Source organism: Bombus vosnesenskii, unplaced genomic scaffold (assembly GCF_011952255.1).
Source record: "Bombus vosnesenskii isolate JDL3184/JDL3185 unplaced genomic scaffold, Bvos_JDL3184-5_v1.1 scf7180000013297, whole genome shotgun sequence".
Taxonomy (NCBI): domain Eukaryota; kingdom Metazoa; phylum Arthropoda; class Insecta; order Hymenoptera; family Apidae; genus Bombus; species Bombus vosnesenskii.
In genome coordinates, this window is record NW_022882947.1 from 1,983,296 (window position 1) to 2,003,984 (window position 20,689).

The window sequence follows — 20,689 nt, forward strand, 5'->3', positions numbered from 1 at the left end:
AACAAAAAAAAATTCCATCAACCGACAATCTCGTCGATTAAACTGCCAAGCCTGCTAAGCCTGCCGAATTTTCATCCAAAGCCCTAATTTCTCACCACACAATACCCAATTTTCCCAACAACTAAATCCCATCAAGCCACAATCTCATCGGCCGGATCAGACCTTCCACCAGCTTCCGAATCTTCGAACGAATCTCGACAGCACGAAGTGGTAGCTTTCGGGTATCTAGAATCGAAACGAACTCGTCCAGGTTGAAACGGCGTGAAACGAGTTCGCGAGGCGATGGTAACGCGACTCGATATCGACAAATCTTTTATTAATGCCTCGCAGAGAATCACGCGGGACAAATCGATGCAGGAATATCGCGAACCTGTTCGCGGATTCTGGCCGATCGCCAGAGAGACGATCACGCTCCACTGGCTTTGCAACTGCACAGTCTCCCTTTAATGGACTCTTCCTCTAATCCCGACCGTGATCCACGAAAAAGGAAGGAACAAGAAAGAAGAGCAAGAAGAGGGCGAACAGGAGAAGAACCGGCCGATTGAGTGTCCAGGTAAAGATACGTGACCAGTTTTCGAGAGCGGATCAGTTCCAGCGTCGTGGATCGCGGTAATTGCGAGGGACCTTTGCCTCCGTTCTGCTTCTGCTTCGCTTTTCTCTCTTCCTCGTTCGTATTCCCTTTATAATACGCCCGAACCTCTCGGGAAACCTCCCACATATACGAGCAATTCCTTCTTTTTTTGCTTCTTTGATATTTTGGAAGTGAAGAGAAGGATCTCGATGGACTATACTTTCTTCCGTACGTTTCTTTTTATTTCTTTCTCTTGGACTTTGCTTATTAATATGTATATTTCTTTCATATAGGTTTTAATGCTTGAACATTTGAAAGAAACATAAAATACATGCTTCAACGGAGATTCAATTTTTCTACTTTCTCCAATTTCTCTATTCTACAGTTTCAAAGAAATACGATAAAAAAAAAAAGAACGAGTGACACCATATAAGGACATCGATTTTCTATCGTAATTAATTCGCTCCAAGGAGCACGGCAAACAAATAAGAATTCGTCGAAGGAAACTACGAGTTCAGGATGAGAAAAATATTTGACTTGGAGGTAGCAAGGGAAAGAATTCTCTTTCTTTATTCGCGAGCAGAGTAGAAGCAAATGTCCACGGTAGCACGGTAGAAACGGGTAGGAAGAACCGTATACGGAAAAAGACGAAGAAACGAGGTGTACTAGGATCTTTCGGTCGCGACGAAAGAACGAGAAGAAAACGTTTTCTTCTGTATAGAAACGTGTAAACGTTGACCTTTCGATGGCACACTTTCCCAATGGTGACGGAGGTCTCTCGTGCAGACCTCTGGTATCCTCTTCACCACGTGGCACACATAGTTCAAGATTCGACCTATCGTGCCTCGCGATATTTTACGACCAAACATCTAGGAAGAAAGTCTGCCGGAATGCCGACAGTACCAGGACCGCTTCTGGTTGCGCAATTACTTTTACGTCTGTGTCAAGAGTAACGTCGTAGAAATTCGAATAAGCATACGGCTAGGAGCTTCCCTTCGAAATGTGACAGTCGCTTTGTACAGTAAAGTTTTGTCAGTGCATGCTTGAAAAAGTATTTGGATAATCAAATAGAGAATCATAGCGGCGTACTAAATTACGAGTTATTAAAATTTATGCAGTTGCTGTTTAGATATTTAGATCGCTTATTAACATCTATAGTTGCAGTTTGGATATTGGGTAATATAGTTTTAAAATAATCGAGCGACAGATGGAAAGGGATCATTTATTGAAGATTTGAGAATGTAAAAATATACATAGCACACGTAACATACAAAAATATAGAAAATACGCAAAGTATTCGTTATATTTTCTCCTGGCAACTGAAACAAATGCTCGGTTAGGCTTCGTTCAATTACATTAAAATACGAATTTCCCCCAATATCCGTAGTTTATTGATCACAGAGTCTTGGAAGAATATCGATACAGCGTAGCGACTCTCTTAATTACAAATATTTCGATTACACAAACTTCTTTCATTAGTCGACTCGATAAACTTAAGAAGAATACCTACGGTCGAACGAAGGCTTCCTCCCTCGTCATTTTAAAGTTCGGGGTAGTTAAAGCATCTTCTTCTTCTTCAGTTGTAATTGCAACATTGGATCGGAAGAATCTTGACAAGATCGTCGAAGGATTCGAATCTTGTTAATTAGAAAAATTTTGGCCAAACCGGATATCGTCGAGCGACTCGTTTCAGCGACCTTAACACGAAAAATTGTAATTATCGAGCTCGCACGGTAATTAAAGGCCTCGAAAGGACGAGTGTTCGTCAAGTGGAACGTAAAATTAATTGGAGAGATGAAAACGATATCACGGAACGACTCTCGATTTAATTACAAACTTCGCTTTCTTACGGTGACGCCGGTTCGCTCGATGGATTTCATGAATAAACGAACGAAACAATGATCGCCGAGGTTTGTTCCTCTTCGGTCTCGGTCGTTTCGTTTTTCCTCTTTCCCCTGTTCCTTTCTTTTCTTTTTTCTTTTTTTCATTCATTGAAACAGAGAAGAATGACTCGTTAATGGACCGGTAAAGATCTTTCTCGTCGCGGGAAATTCACGTTGCAACGCAAACGCCTCTCAAACGAAAAAGCGAAGACAAAAATTGAAACGAAACCTCTGGTAAACGCTTCGAAACAAACTGCTAAAACGAAGGGCGTCTACGTGTAATTAGAGATCAAAGTAAGAGGTGAAACCCAAAGAACTCGGCAAAGGGACTACGTTTTCGATTTCATCAAAATATACGATCGTAGAAAATATAGGTATAGATAAATTTTTTTAGATGCTGTATCTACGAGAAATTTCTACGATCTAAGAGTCTCTGGATTTCTAAATTTTCTAAATTCCCGCGTCGTCTTTAATGGCCGCACCATAATCTCTGACAAAATTCATTTCGTATTTTTCTTATGTAAATGCAGTAGAACGTAAAACGCTACGTGTAAGATGCTATCAACGTATTATTATGACATCGAAAACTTGAAAAATTGTTACCATCGGTCCAAAGTTATATTTATCTAAAATACACCGTGATACGACGATTCATAATCCAAGAATAATTCGTTGAATTCGCATGCGATTATCGTACGCGCTTATCGAGCCAAGAGAATTCAGACGACGTAAAGTTGCCACAGAAAATCACATCCACGAACTGGCGAGACATAATCGTTTAGATCAACCAAGTAGATTCTGAGAGCTAGCGGGTACAACAATAGCGACTACTTCAGGTATTTATTACAACAGTTATTCTTCTACCTGAGTAACCTTTAGGAGATAGGAAATATCGTTCGTACCGTCGATCTAGAGTTTCCATCACGAAAACGCGAATCGAGCAAATAACACCGATTGTGAATAAAAAAAAAATACAGAGTCAACGAGGGAACGAAATTAACTAAGAACAAAACGAATATCGTGAGAAATTTAACATATTCTCCATTTTTTCGAGCACATCCGCCAGATGATTTTTACGTAGAAAAAACAAAAAGTAGCTGCTGCAGCAACTATGCAACGCGGTCTTTTGATCTTCGAAAAGCGAAACCGCACTGGGTGGCCCGTCACATAAAATTTCTCGCGTACTTTCACGGTATCGAATTTTTCTGCGAGCGGCATTAGCATATTATGAAAGCGACAGGTTTTATAAAAAGGACGTTTTCCACGATCCAAGCAACAGCCCGCGTAGCCAGACCTCGCCCAACAACTTCGTCGAAGCTTGTCGCTGCTTTCGAGGAAATTGCTTTCGTTAAAAACAGCTGAAGAGGCCGGAAACTAATTCGAGCCCCCTTCCCCCGTATCTCAATGAATGTTACTCGCGACGATTCTAACCGAGCCGAGATTCATCAGTTTCTATTTACTCGAGGAGTTTTCGTCCTCCTTCTTGCCCCTGTGCCCCAGATCGATCCGAGATCTTATCGCCGATCTTCAAACGAGATTTCTTAAATTACAATGTTATTTCTCCGTCTCTGTTCGATTCTTTTCGGGCGAATTTCTTTTCGATGGAAATACTATGGTCGGAGTTATTATCCCCGTGATCGTGGGAGCGTGATTTCTTCGGAGGAAAAGATTTCTTTGTATGTTTCTTGACGATGCTCCACTAGTTAATGGAATTTTCGCTCTCTTTATAATTGATTTCCTTTCAGAAGGATCGATCTCTTTCGATGATAAGACGAAGATTCCATTAAAGAAAAATGTACATTTTCTTTCGAGTGTTTTAAGTAAACGAGCACAAAGATTTAACATTTTTACTTTTCCCGTAATAATTGAATTTTTTTCTAAATACGATAAAAATCCTATTAGGAGAAACGTATTATTTCGAATATTTTATATAAAGGATGTGCTAAAAATAAGGGAAAAATCGTTGTTCGTTGAAATATCGTTACTTGGTTCTCGTGTTCGAGAAAAAATGAAATATTACTGAATAAAAAGCTTCGTAATCGATATATTCATAAAATACGCGAAAATTTACAATAGCGAATATACGAATGCAACGAAAAAGACCGCTGATAAACTCGATACAGTCAGCATTAAAAAATAAAAGGCATTTATCTTTTGAACGACACGAATACGCCTCCATTTCCCTATTTTCGCCATTCAGAACACTCAATGGCGGGAAAGTTAAGTGCAATTTGGCAACACACGGTGAATCAAGAGACTTAGTTGACTTCGAGTTCCCTGAAGTCAATTTCGAACGCCATGAATCGAATTCATCAGTCTTCGTCAAGTATCGGCCAAGTTTCGAGTTCATGCAATTCGTATATCGCGTAAAGGGAAAGAGAAAAGACCAAGATCGATAAATACCGCTACTTACCCGCGTTAACAGTTTCGGTAGATGCTTTCACGGAGATGCGCGTATTCGTTCTCCCAACAATTGCCAGTCATTGTCGCGTGCGCATTCACTCGACTATTTGAATACGATAAGATACAGAATTCTTTCCCCGATGCTCATTCTAACTGGAAGTTTACTATATTCTTAAGCTTTCTAGAACGTTAGGAAAATTGTTGTTCCCCGTTACGTAAACGCTACTGTGCAAGCGCATGGAATTAATAGCAGAACTACGTGTTTCGATATTCCTTCATTATCAAACGCACTGATCAAGATTAAGAATCAGGCAACTAGAACGTACAAATTGAAAATCTTAATTGAATACTCCATTATATGCAATCCTCGGTCGATGAAAAATGGAATTACAATGGAAATGCTTGTCAGAACATACAAAACGAAAGTCTACGCTACGAGGCAACTTGAAGAATTTCGCCCATGTTGCGAATTTAAGGTGATGCTCTGCGTCGTATTACATCGCTATGACACGATCCACCGATAAGGAAGATCGACAATTGTATTAATTTTCAAGACCATAAATCGATGTTAATTTACGATTCAGCGATCGTCGATCGAATACTCGATTTAAGAGACATCTTTCACGTGATTTCGCAATGTGCTCTCTTTTCGAGCGTGCGAACGACGATCTACTAATTCACTGTCTAAATAATGGCCATCTCGTTTCGCGGTTTCGCAAACCAACGTACGCACGCTGCATCGAAAACGTTAGAGAACGCTCGGCTCTTTGGCGGAATCGAAAATATCTGCCAATTATCGAGGTTGCGTCGACGGATCACGGTGTTTATTAGCGGCGAAATTTCGCCAAGGGACTTCGGAACCGCGATCTTTCCGCTGCTGCGAAAGCGTTTCATCGAGATGTGCAATTAGCGAGACCGCAGTGGTAATCGCCTAGTAACGTTGCTCCATTTAAATAATCCCGACCGTATCTATCGTCTGAAACGATCAATAAATCCATCGATTCGGAAGTTCGTTTCGAATCGCGAAGATGGGGATTTAGATGGAAGATGCATTCGAGCAGAGTAATTAAAAGTGCGCCAGTGCTTGGTGTTTAATTTGCAAATGTAAAAGAGATTAGGAATAATTAAGATTAGGTCGGGTTTACCATGCGCAAAACAGGACGTAATTCTTTTCCTATTCTAAGGTTAAAAGAAGAGTTTTAAAAAAAGCTAGTTACGATAACAAGTCGACCTTCGCTCGGTCTAAACTATTTTAATATTTATGCGAATAGCAAATTAAGCCGGGCAACTAATAATTGCTGTAGAGATAATTTACCGCCGACCTTCGAAAACGTTCATTTTCTACTCTCTTCATTTTCTTAACAAATATTCCTAAAGGATCTAGTTTCAAAAATATCAATTTACTCGGAATCGTGACAACGTTTATTATAATTCTGATTAAAAATTCGAACTCTTATCTTTCGGTAGATAATTGGAAATTTATTCCAACCGACTAAAGTAGACATTTATTTCGTTATTTCGCTAGTTATTGCCCTGACGCGTTATATGGAAGCACAAGTGAAAATCTCTTGCATACTAATAAACGGGAACTTCGTTCGCATTACACGTACGAACGCTACAATTAATTATAACGTGTTTAAACTTTATAATATCCAATCACGTTCACGATGCCGGTAATTCAACCACGGTAAACATGAATTACGTTTGCTACGAGAACTTCATTTCAGTGTCTGGAGCACAGCGATTATCATCGTCATTATTGGATAGTATACTTAAATAGTATCTATAGAAATTACGCGCTTTATTTTCAGAAGAGGAACAGGACCAAGGATAAGATAAATATCTCTCTGGAATCCAACTAATCAACTCCAATAATGAAATTCTCGATAGAATATTCTCATTAACTGTTTAAGCACGAGTTGATTTCCATAAATCCCAGCGAATGCAAGGAAATGACAAAGCTAAATACAATATCAAGTTGAGTGGCCGATAAACGATTCGCCGCATCTCAAGCTCGATTAAAATTTTAATATCGTTCGTCGATTTGACAGCGATGTTTCATAAAATTGTCGTTTCGACGTCTACCGACGACAGCCGTGTTTAAAGGGGCCAAGGAACCCCTATTTCCTCGTTATTCGTTTCGATATCCAGCATCGCGCATCCACTGTGAAAAATTCCGATGAATTATGCCCTGAACACGTCAGACGATACAAGCCCCGATAAACACACGTGCGGAAGGCGAACGACAAATCAGCGAGAATTATCGAGAACGCGATTCTCCTAACGCGGACGTTTCCCTGGCTGCCTCCGCTCTGGCGGCGCATAAATTCGCCACTCGTGTGGAAGGAAAGAATCGCCGCAGTAAACCGCCAACTACCACGAGCGAGAGAAGTCCGAAGCGAGAGTCGTCGAACCTCTGTCTGGGGAACCTCTGTTGGAACAAACAACTAAAACGCGCAACTAGCTCGAGTTAAAACGACGAGAGAGACCAGGCATTTTCTCCGTGGATATAAATCCGGTCACTCGATGTCACGAACGAGCCACAGCCGGGGAAAAACAGAAGGACAGAGCCTCGCGATGGGCGAAAGTTAGCAAAAGGGCTACGGCTTTTTGGATATCAGCCAGAAACTGAAACCGGCCCGGAGGAGAGAGACGAGACTCCGCAGTGGCAACGGTAGACGGATGGGTCGTTTCAAAGGACACCGTGCAATGCGAAAAACTGCGGCGATCGTCCTTCCACGGAACGAAACGGAGCAGAAAACTACGGCCTCGGCTAGCCCAACGTTCGTACAAAGAGGAATATCTGAGCGGATCGAGTCAACGATGCGACGCTCGATGCTTCACCATCAAAGACGCGGACGAATGCATCGAGATTCGAATATTTTTCCAGGGGTTTTCTCGCTAAATTTATTAAAAATATAGCCGATTATTCCATCTGGATCTGTCGTGTTCATTCGTTTATTCGAGAAGTGGGCTATAGTTTAAGTCACGGTATCACGGTTGAAATTTTTCGAATGAACAACTTTGGATGATATTAGTTTTCATACGGAATTGGTATTTGTAAAGTGCGGTTGTGTTAAAAATTAAGAGATTTATTTTTTAGAATATTCTCAGTGCCCTGTAACATTCGATAAATTACATTCCTAATTAATGTATTTTTCCGCTGAACTTTTAGAAACAAAGAATGGAAATTTCGGTAGGTTAACGAAATTTTGGACGACGATCGATGGAATATCAGTTGCGAGACTCTTGGTAACGGTGGTAATTTTTGTCATTATACGAGTAGAAACTTGGGCGAAAGCTCTCGTTGCGTGGAACATTTCACGTTTCGAGTGAGACTCGTACTTTTTAGAGTACTTCTGTTTTACAAACATATGCAGGGGATACTTGAACTCTCTAAAATTTCACTTGTTATGGTAGATACTATTGTATTCGATAAGAGTACTTGTTACGAACCACTTGGTTTTATTGAGTTTGCGGAGAAATTCGGAGAGTTTTCCCACGCGAAACACGTTGTTTGCGTTTGCAACGACATTGCTATACAAAAGCACTCTGACACCGATTTAGCAACATTACTAATGTAATTTATTAACATTAACAATCCTCAAATAATCGACGATAATAAACTTTTCCAATGCTGTGTAATCTTACTACGTCAACTTGTAATCCGATCAAACGGATCCCTAATAAAATTGCCCAATCGAAAATCATGTCTCATCCGATATTACATAGCACATTCGTCTACTTCTAATTTTTCCAATATTTCTAATTTTCTCACAAAAGTGAGTCAACCTACGCACAAGCGAATCACCATTTAAAGACACAAACGTTCTCTAACCAAGCTCGTCAACACTCGACCGGTCTTAATCGCGACGGAGTACGGGGTCCATTAAAATGTGCATCGCGTTTCTATCGATCGTGTCACGCTCGAGCTGGAAGGTGCACGACGTTCGAGAGTCAGTCTCCGAGTCAGAGGCAATTCGAAGGGGAATTAAGACCATAATCCCTGTTTCTACGCGAGCAAATTGATCCGCACGGCCGTGTCGTCTCCGCGAGACGCATTCGGCTACCCATTTCGAACGCGCAGCCTGGAAATGCAATTAGTGCCGTTTGATAGACCGATCAGAAACGAGGAATAAATAAAATCAAGGCACGGTACGGTGTACGGCCTCGCTCGATTCTTCGCGATGCATGTGTATTTCCCACATCGAATCGTGTGGTTTGATCGTATTATAGTTTGCCGTTACCATCTATTGAACCACCTGTTCGACAGACGTACACCGTTATCTTGCATTATCGAGAGAATTGCTCGGTGTTTCGTTCGTAACCGCGAAATAAAAGACGAAGAAATATGGTGATGCTTGCGGTAGAGTATTTGCGATAGTATTTCGTTGGAATGTACGGGGAATAGTGTCAAGTGTTGAAGAAACAGGGCCATGGTTTCTTTCTCTTTGGGGATGATAAATATGTTATTTTCGGTGCTGAACAATTGAATATATCTACGGCGAATAAGCCTACTATTTGGAAATCTTAGCTGATACAGAAGAGATTAACAAGATTTGCTGTGAACTTGGTAAATGTACGAACTGGACGATACAATGAACATTCTCCTTTAACTCTTGTCCGCCAATTAATGCAAAAGTCTTCGAACTGATAACGTTACGCGTTAGAAAATATATTTATACTCTATAAAATCGAATCTACCGTGAAACTGACGCGTTAAGTTAAATAGTTAAACACGTTATCCACGCAGCGAGCAAAATGCAAATAACAATCGATGTAACGACGCTATTATATGAATATTAAATCGATAATTATAAGTGGTATTAGCATAAATTTGAAACACAGCGAATTCTCTGATACGTGGCACCAAGAGCACATTGCCACGATTCTCTGATAATGATTTTACCTATCGTTATCGCGATTAACATTGTAATTCGACTTGGTATCGAGAGATCGACATCTCCGAAGATAAACGTGCGAGGAGACAAAAATTTAATAAAGAAGACGAGATAACGATTTTTATCAGAATTAGTCGCGATAAAAGGTGTTAAGAAACAACGATAAGATCTATTCGTAACACAAGCAAATAGCACGTGATAGAACTACTGTGACATTACGTTATGATAGTAGTATCTTGATTGCTATCAATGGTAGGAATTCCGAATTATATAGCACCGTTTAAAAAAAATGTTTTTTTTTTTTTGCAAACATGAAACGATTTTCCCAATATATATTTACAATTCAAGTAACATTCTTTCTATTTACACGAATAGCGTGATATAATAAAATGACAATAGAGTTTTTTGTTTCAGCCCACAATTAACGATAATCTTGATTGTATCTATATTTTTTACGTAATAAAATCCTATTGCGTTGCCAGTGACATTAAATACCTATAAAAGCAAATCGATAGCTCTGTGTTTATAACAATTCTCAATCGAAAAAGTAATGAAACACGAGAAAACACTCTTCTCACGCGTGAACGTGTACCTTTCGGTGTTTGTGAATCATTTCTGCTGTAGTTTTACTCGCAAATCGATACGATAAACGGAACACCGAGTGATAAGACAAGCCGCACTGCGTCAACATCAATTATCTATTTCTGCTTGGACACGAGATACCGTTTGGTGAGGCTGAACCAGGCAATCGTCCGATGCACGTTTATACGATTAGTTTGGCCAATTTACACGACTGCAAATCGAACTTTAACATTTTGTTCGTGAACAAAATCTTTAGTTCCGTTTTTCTCAAATTTTAGTTTCCGCTCGAACGATACAAAATATATCGAAATACCTATATACGTGTGTACGAAAAAGGTTTGTAATTTTTTCGATCGGCTCCAATAGTTTGTCTATTTTTATTTCTATTGCAAACAGTAGCTTTATCGTAAAATGACGATAAGTCGTCTTTACAGAACACTCTTCTCGAATGTCTTATCACTATACAAGTACACAAAATTACTACATCGTATATCATACTTCATGCTAGAATACTTAATCAACCTATCGTATCGCGCACCGTTCTAGCATTCTAACGACTTCTACGTTAGCAACAGCTTAAAAACACTATAGGCAAATAAATTTTCTACTGTTCGTTACGTGCCATTTAACTGTAACTATGTACATATTACATTTAGAACATATCGAAATTTTCTCGCAGCTGCTTTAAAACTAAACACTTTATGAAAAGGAATGAAAATTCCAATGTCGACGACTTCTGCTCTTCCTCAAAGTCGCGAACAATACGAAGAATTTGCCAAATAGCAAACTCTCTTAAACAAGTTCGATTTCGTAGCGACAACGTCTTGGTGTTCGATACCTATCGACATCCGTAATATCGAATATCGTAAAGCCACCGTTGCGATGTAACAATTTCTTCGTAAAACGCAAACCTGGTTCCACATCGCGTAATAAACTCCAGATGAAACGTTCTCTCCTTACCAGTTGTAAATGTAACTGTCGTTTCTTCCTTGTAGCCATGTTTCATCGATGAAAAATGCAAATTCGGATGACCGCAAAGGGTAAACCGAAACGAACGACGATATCGTCGCCAACGATCACGATACACTCGAAGTACCTCGAGCACGTGCGAATATTTTCTTCCAAAAACTCTTTTCCAATGGAGGCTAGATCGGTCGAGCCTTTAACTGCTTCGTGGATACGTTTTTACGACGTACGGTGGTATTTTTTAAATTCTTTGAAAGAATTTGAAGAGAAAGAATTCTCTTTGAAGAGAAACAACAGAGGATTAACGGTTCAGGATCGAAAATTTTAAAAGTATAGCGACCGGCGAAAGCTTTTCAAGCAGAATTCTTCGTCGAAAAATTGTAGACAGGTCATTATCTGCATCGCTCGTTAATAAAAAGACGTTATATAAAAAGGCGAAAATATAAAATTTTATACTGTTTGCAGTACGATTTCACTGTGTTGTAAAAAATCATACTACGTCCATAGATATTTCTCAACGAGAAAACAATGGGATAGTATATGTAAAACGAAGATATAAGCCTCGCTTAAGCGAGAAAGAACTTGGAACTCGCTTTCAGACGTATTTTTATCGAGCTCCTCGCGAGATGATACGCTCTATCGGAATATTAGTTTCGAACGAAATCGAACAGATATAAGTTGTTGGAATCGACGACGCGGAGCGGGAATATTTCAAATAATATTTCCTACGCGTATTGGAACCGTATATCCGCGAGTATTGCTTTAATTGGACGGATTCCAATCAGTGCGCGGCAATGCAGAGAACAGATAGTCGCGGAAAGCAATCTATCTATAAAACCAGCAAGAGTACCTCGATTTTAGCCGGAGAAATCGAAGATTTTCCGGTCAACGACCAGGTTTGCTTAATTTACCCTGACAAATAATTCGAGAACATATTCGGCGCGTGTACTTCCTCGGATAATTTATTCCTTGCGCAAATATATGCAGATAGATTAATCCATTTAATTAATATCCCTTTAACTTTTGCAGGGCCGAATGCGTTTTCTAAACTGCGAGAAAAATTGCTTTTCCATTAGTTAGTAACGCATGTTGCGTTTTTGTAAACATCGAGCGTAAAAAAGTTAATGTAATCGGTATTCGTACGTGCAACAAAAACGTTAACAATTTTCGTGAAAGATAAAACACTGCTATTTATACGATCGTCGTAACGATATCGTTTTTAATAATTTGTCAGGCTATAATCGGATTACGAAGTAACAGACTCACCGCAACGCAACAAAAAACGTAAGTATTGCGGCGTTCTGAAGCAACCGACAGGAGGGAAAAAGAAATCAAAGTCAGAGCACCAAAGCGAGGAAAAGAAATCTGTTATTTCCAATCGAGTCTACAGGATATCCTCTTTCTAAATGACGTGTCAACACGCCAACATCGTGTTTCTCCTTTTCGCAAATTACTTATGCATTAGAATATATGAAATTAATATACAAATTCAACGTAACATTGCGCGTTATCCGATTATTTGAGATTTTATATTTCTCCATTATTCGCTCTTTATCTATCTCTATTGGAAACGCTAAGTGTATCGAATAGATAAAATTTATCTTTCTACTACCTACAAAACGTGTTTTGATAAAACGTTAAAAGTACTGGTGTTTTATAAAAAAAAAAAAAAAAAAATAGTGTTTTGTTAAAACACTAGTATTCTAGATAGTAGAAAGATAAATTTTATCTATTCGATGCACTCGATCAAAATAAATATATAAAACGATAAATGTACAAAGGAATAATACCTAGAGTACCTTGGTATCCAAATATTAATAAGAGTCACCGTATATTAGAAGATCCCAAAATCCCGCAACGTGTACACACACGACGAAAATGTATATAACATTCTCTGCCAAAATTCCATTTCCCAAAACCAAACCCTTATCTACCCAGAAAATAGCACGATCGTTAGGATCCGACTGGAGCGTTTCCACGTTTCAACTGGGTTCCCGTAGCCTTATCGCCGGCAATCTTCTCTGCGCGAACACGCGTACACGCTCGACGGATACGCCTGGAAAGCCCTCGGCTCCGGCTGGGATTAGATTACGGCATAAGCGGCTTATTTATCGCTGCGACGACGCGCATTCGCGAATGCAGCGCAATCAACACGCCGCTAGAAGCATTCCTCGCGTCAAAACGCGAGTTTCGTCGCCGTGCGAATCTCGACGAATCGACGACCAGGCATTCCAGTCCGGTTTTTCCGCGACATTCCAGGCACGCGCGAATTCGAAGCGGAGGAAACGACGATGAATAATTCTCGGCATTTCGTGAGCTGTGTTTTGGGACGCAGTCGTCCCGGATTAATGGTCTTTTCCCAGGTAAGCAAGGGAAATGATCTTTCGGTTCTCGAGGGTGACGAGTCAGACGCGGAATGGGCTTGAATTGTTTGCTTTTTGCTTGTACTTGGCAAGTCGTGCTATTGTGGCAGAAATTAATTATAGAGACTCGGGATCGAAGAATGCGAGGTTGTTATGGGGTTGATTGCAAATGAAGCTTGGGACGAATAGTGGAGATACGAGAGTTCATTATGCAATGAGGAATATGAATTTTCTTTCTTTCTGGCTGAAACAATTCTTTGAAATAATTAAACTGTGAGAATATTTGGGAATGAAATTGAAATATACATAATGCATTAGAGAGCAGAAGGCAGAAGAAATGAGAAAATTTCTGTGTACCTCAGGAATGGTACTGTTAAAAGAACGTAGTTTCTAGTTTTACTATAAATAAATAAAAGATATTCTCCTATGCTGCTTCTATAGGATTAAGTCAGGTTACATTAATTTACATTAGATACTGGTCGTAATTGTTTATATGTTACAAATAAGATTTATGTCCTATATGCGCAAACCCATACACGTATTTGTGTATAGAGAATAAATAGTAATAATAATTAAAAGAATATCTTTTCACGTTATCTTCTTCGTTGAAAGTAAATGGGAAATGGAAGTTTCACGTTGTATCACATAATTAAGTTTCAATCGAATATAATTGCAAATTTATTTGGTATGATATAAATGATCTTAAATAAGTACGATGGTGAATTTAGAGCGGTTCTAAAGATCGACTCACGTGATGGAATGCATTAATAGCATGACTCACAGATCGATAGAGAAAGTACAATATATTTTACACGTCGTTATAAAATATCGTATTATTATTGCGCAATAACAGGATCGCGGTTGAAATCAAAACATTCAAACGTTTTAGTTTTAAAAATATAAAAAATAAAAAAAATGAGAAAATTATTTTGCAATGTTTCAAGCGCTTACCATAGTAACTGTACAACGACAATTGCATATTCTCTTGTTCTATTCTCTGCAAACGGAGCGCATATTTTCTATAGAAAGGAACACAGAACCCGCGAAGAACATAAAGAAACATATTCCTCTTTTATCATTCCACTACGTGAGAGCTCATTCCTTTCAACGAAAGAAAAGAACAATGTACGTACTGATCATTAACAATATTTCTACAGCTCCAAACTTTATGTTATTTTGTGCCGATTCGAGAAAGCAACAGTACTGAAATTGTAACTCGTTTGAATATAGAGTGTTCTAGCCTTCTTTTGTGAGAAATTATCTCACGTGCCTAGAATTAACAAGTTCAATGTTATCTCGAGTTTATTTAAGCATACATCGGCATATCTTATGTCTTACATTCATACTTATTTAGTCTTTGCATCGATTTGCATCGTTATTTGTGCAAACATTTTACAATGGAATGAAACGTGGCACTAGATTAAATTTAATCTAGAAATCTATTTTAATTGACATCGAGTAAAGATGTATTCGCCATATTACTACGCTTATCAGATTACAGTCGTTATAAAGCTATTAATACTTGAAAAGATGTTAAGAAATATTCACCTCCTATCTCTTCTCATTACGAAATCGAAACAACTACAAACGTTGTAATTCATATGACCTCCCTCAGTCATAATAATCATCGATGTACTTAAAGCGATTAATAATTCCAACAAGACAAACAGCCACTCGTCTCGTCCGCTTCTCTCCTCTGCGTCGGCAAATCAAAACAACCACAAGCTTAATTCGTAAGACGGTTCGTTCATCGACGTATTTGCGAAGCAATTAATCGCTCGATCGAGACCAACAACATTCATTGACATCGCGTCTTCTAAATCGTACATTCTAATCCATAGGGGAACTTATCGCTAACGCAACCAATTGAGTAATTGTAAGAATCACAGGATCTAATAACCAGAAGCTTTTCAAACGCTTCTCAGACAGAAGAAAACATCGCCGTACGTCAAAGCAAATGTGATACGGTTAATTAGTTCCTTTTAAAATCCCTGTCCCATTAGAAAGAAACATATCTATATAAACTGTGAAAGTGACTGATCAAACGGAGCAATACGAGTGTCCCGCGGATTAAACGCGCCTCATCGGCTCGTCTATCGAATAATCGAACCGGATAGGCCGTTTATGGGCTCGCGTGGGCGTCGTTACGTCAACAGAACGACGATTGAAAACGGAGAAACATAGAATGACGAGCAAGCTCCCGTTTCAGGTACAGAGAGCGTGGCGTTCCAACTGAAATACCCATTCGATACTTTTCCACGCGCTTTCAGCGAATTTATCGCGTGCTTTTACATCACCAGACACCATGTGCGCACAGAGGAAGTCGGATGCCAACGGAGGAAGTCGAATGCCAGTGGAGGAACCTTCGAATTACAATTCTCCGTTCGCCTACGATCGCCAGCTGATTCTTTAATATCTGTACATGATCCGAATGAATGGAACGAGGAGAATTTTGTATCGGCGTTCGATATGGGAAGAATTTCGTTTGACTCGGTTCATCGTGGTACGAGAGATCGCCTCTCGGGACTTATCCGATATATCGACATAATAATAAACAAGGCAAAAACTGAGGCCTTCGTAGCGTATAGAAATGATTCTTAAGAAACTTCTAAACTGACCTAAACGAATTTAAGGTAAATTTGATGTGATTTATCGATATAAGGAAATATAGGCTAGAAAAGAATAACGTTCGCTTAACTTAGAAATTACGTGTTTCAAAGTTGCGTCATTAGACAAGTAATTAATTAATCTGAGATATAATACCAAAGCTCGATATATCATCTAAATATAGAACTCGTTACGTCTGCTGATAATTACGTGTCGATTGGAAAGAAAAATGGTAACAACGACAGGTAATTTTTCAGAAGATAAAGAACATTTCATGTTGTGATACTTGAAGCTAATTAATGGAAAAATGTTTGATTTACCTTTAAGTTCTATAAGTCATAAAGATATATTTGCTAGATATTATTAATGAATTTGTAGCGTAAACATATCGTCCGAGTATTTTATCAGGAGTCTGTTTACCGCTCGGCAACACGATTCTATGTGATTTCGAACTCCAAACTACGTTCTAGTCTACGAATGACGAATCGTTCCACGACCGAGTTCATTCTCTTGGCAAAACAACTTTTTGTCTTGACAAGCGTTTATCACTCGAACCAAAACATTCCCTTCGTGCTCTTCTCGAAATCTCCGAATTCTACATGGAACCGTTCTAAGGCGTCCCAGTTAATATGAATTTTAATGCGTCGTTTTCTGTTGAAACCTGTTTAGACCGCGAGGAAAGTGACGGCTGTCACGATAACAGTAAGAAATATGTATAGCAAACTCACCAATTCACTCATATCTTTTTTCTTCTTTTTCTTTTAATAACCGACAAAACTCGCAGAAACTCGCAGTCAAACGACTTTATTCGGATAAACCGGATTCTCTTTCGTTAAGCCAAATGTTTCTATGTCGAAAAATGTTTAACCGTATTTTACACAGCCAGAAATATCATTGGCGAATAATCAGCTTGCTTTATATACGTACGAAGAGTAAGTTTGCATTAATTAGCAGGTGAATTTAATTAGGCAAAAGATAAAACGATGTTCGCTACGAGAACATACATTTAATCACGCATGAGAAAACATGATAAACGCGAGAATAGATCGTTAGGTGTGAAAGTTAAAAATAAAGAAATAGGAAGGGTGCTAGACAATTGCTATGCTATTGTATTTTGTTCCTTTAATTGTCCGTCGTTATTTTATTTTATTGAGATATCGAGCACGACAATATCGTTTGTTGGTTTTCCATTCGACACAGGAACAATCGAACGTCGATGAAAAACCATTAATCATTGCCGTCGATTAAACTCGCCATATCTTTATAGGTTCGCGATTCTCGAATCGCTCGAGGTTAGTCGATATACAGGAAGCGTGATAAGCGAGCGGAAAAATTGATTCAAATCGTGTCATTGAGTTGGTTGGCCCGTTAAAGTCAACGAAAGTTTCGCGTGGAAGATAAATCGTCATTATTCTAAACGCCAAACGCAAACTCTCCCAAGGAACGATCATTGCTATTCGTTTTCTGTCTATTATCGGTTAAAATAACCGACATAAAAGAAAAACCCAGGAGAAAGGATCGAAACCGGATCGATACAAGAAGAGTGTCGCGATTCGTGTTAAACGTCGATTTAATCGAGACACGAACGAACACACCTATCTACTTCGATATTCGGCCGAGTTGCAATAAATCTTTGCTTTCTAGATATACTATCACCGAGAATATACCACAACAAGCTTAATAAATCTATAAAACTCGTCAGAAATGTCACGAAATCAACAGGTTCTATCCTAAAGCGATCAAAATTCCGGTCTACGTGCGGAATTTTCGTACGTCGAGATGATCAATCGGTGAAACTTGGTACGTATTTTACAAAGCAACGTAAACTTTAAAATTTAATCACCACCCTAATCCAGTCGAAGGAACAGAAAAATTACTTACAAAGTCAGTGAACGATGGACACGACGACGATGATTCAAATCCTTTCGAGCGAGGCACCCACGCGCAGCTCCAGGATAACTGTTTCTCTTACGCGATATTTCCAAGTGCGGGTGTCCGAATCACTCACAGAACACGCGGTTTCACCGAAAATCGGCGCACGAAATGCGATTTTCGTTAGCCGGGGCAAGTCACGGAGCCAGGTATACGCTTTCACAGATCAACACGACCCACGAAGCAACCGGCATACCTGGCGACGACCAGGCGTTAACTGAAAGCGTATGGAGGCCGAAGAACGCCGACCACTACACCTGTGTGCCACGGGGAATCGTAGTAGGAGAGGGCGAAGAGAAGGAGAAGAAGTTTCGTCGAAGAAGGAGACGCCCGCAATGGCCTTTACGCGGCGGATATGTTTATCGTGATAAACGGGACGCGAACAGCTGCTCGGAATCCATTACGAGCAATCGCGAGGAAGAATTTCGACTTGTTCGACGATTTGTCGTTTCCAGAAAGGGGATTAAGGTTCGAAGAGGGGAATAGAGTTTAGCTGGAAAAACGAATTTGTTTTGGTGACTGAGGGAGAAACGGGGTAGGAGCCGAGGACCGAGGGATACGCGGATTTTACGGACGGGTAACTTTGAAGAATTGGATTTCAGTAATTTATGAATTAATTAACGGAATATTTGTAATACAATTATTAAAATTTAGGAGAAATTGAGAAGCCGGGATTTTTATGGTATTTCTTGGAGAAGTAACGTGACAGGAGGAGGAACGTAAAAAATTACTAATTCGGTAAGTTGCTAGCGAATTGAAAAGTTCGAGGTAGAAGAAAGAAATGTTTTCGGCAAAAAACGTAAGTTCCGCTGTGAATTTTTGTCTGGGACACAGAATCATTTGAATGTGTAATCTGTTTTATGAATTATTAATGCAAGATGAATGCTTCCTGTGAATGCCATTTCACGTTGAAGAATACGATCAATTGTACTCTGTTTTTATGCAAGTTTGTAAATTAAGAAATAACCCTGACCTTCCTTTTCTCATTCTAACAAAATACTTAAGTTCAACGCCTCTTCTCTGTACCGTACACACTATTTTCTTGTAAATTTTTACTCGAATAAAACTCACCGTCGTTTTATTCACGATTCTACCATCAAACTTATCCACTTATCTGTTTATTAAAATATACCTTTACTCGATTCAAAAAGGAAATTTCAAGAAAGAAAATAAAAATGTAAGGAATAATTCCCGTTTTTCGCGCAATTCCCGAAAAATGGCTAAGCGAGGGAGAAACGGACGAAACTTGTTATGAAAATAATATGAAAAGTATCGGCGTAGCTTGAACAAAATATGCAAAACCTGTTCTCGCGGGAGAAATGCAACACTCTCGAATGACCTTTGGTCGAAAGTCCAAGACCTTGTCGACGATCGGTTCGGCCGTCAATCTTTCCAATAATAGAAAGGAAGGAATCTTCCTGTGCATTCCCTACGCTTTCTTGGAATTAAACCGTAAACCTTAGCGGGCTCCACCTGTTGAAGGAAGAGCCTGCAGGTAATTTATCTTAGAACGAACCGGTCTCCAAGTAACTTCCTTCCTACGACAAACTTTGATGAAGAAGAAAGAAGCGAGGAGACGTTTCTTTCGAAAGAGCAAGAAAGACATAATAGAGACTCGCCTGGCGATGTAGATCTCCGAGTAAACAAATGGAACTGCAATTGTTCAAGTTTTTACAAGCGACTTGCCTCGAGAACTGAAACTTCGTTCTTTGATCGTTTGGGAACTGTTCTATAGTAATTGAATGTAATTAATTTTAATATTCTTGCAGGGTTTTGTTTGTTCGAGGACGTAATTCTTCTTAGATTAGAATTAATTATAGAAGATATACGTAAGTACTTTGACTTATTTACGATGTATATAGTTAGGTGACGTTGATGAACAGGTGTACACCAGCGCACATCTATAAATTTCACAACACGCGCTAGTGATCTCATCTGATGATGGAATTTAACTTTCGACATCAATTTTTTTTTTTTTTTTGGTTAACGTACACGCTCCTTTTACTTGAAAGTTCATTGAGTCGTATTTTCATCGTTGCTACTATCTTCTAATTGCGCTTATAAAACTGACACAGCTATTTGTCATAACAGCGTCTTCAGAAGTTCCAAGACCATTTAAAAGATCATTCGACTCTATAAAACAGACAGTCAAGATAACTTAATTAATCTATTAAAAACCGGGATTAAAGACTACTGGTTGATACTAACGATAATAAATTGTAAAAGAGCGACCCAAGACAAAGAGAAACAACTATCGAACCGCAAGTTTCGTTTAATTGAAAAATGAATTGACCATGGAACAGACGAAAAATAGAAATAAGATACATCAAAGCCTGGAGCGTAAGTTGGAAAACGCGAAAACCAGCGAACCAGCGATACAGAAAAATTGCAACGAGTCGAATGGTGGATAGCTATGCGCGTTTGCATGCTGCGCGTACAAAACGATTCCCTGTTTCATTACCGTGGACTGTGGTATTGTAT

At 39.2% G+C, this 20,689-nt stretch overlaps 1 protein-coding gene and 1 pseudogene across 5 annotated transcripts in view; one reads left to right on the top strand and one right to left on the bottom strand.

The window, feature by feature from the left end:
* Positions 1–20,689, bottom strand: part of LOC117233584 (putative polypeptide N-acetylgalactosaminyltransferase 9) — a 293,908-nt gene that overhangs the window by 183,387 nt on the left and 89,832 nt on the right. The window contains exon 1 of one of the 5 annotated variants that reach the window (XM_033494026.1): positions 18,158–18,427. The exons of the other annotated variants lie outside the window; for them this stretch is intronic. The gene's annotated coding sequence lies outside the window, so the exon portion shown is untranslated. Of the gene's footprint in view, positions 1–18,157; positions 18,428–20,689 lie in introns of those variants that run through there. 5 annotated transcript variants of the gene reach the window in all.
* Positions 13,400–20,370, top strand: LOC117233524 (annotated as a pseudogene).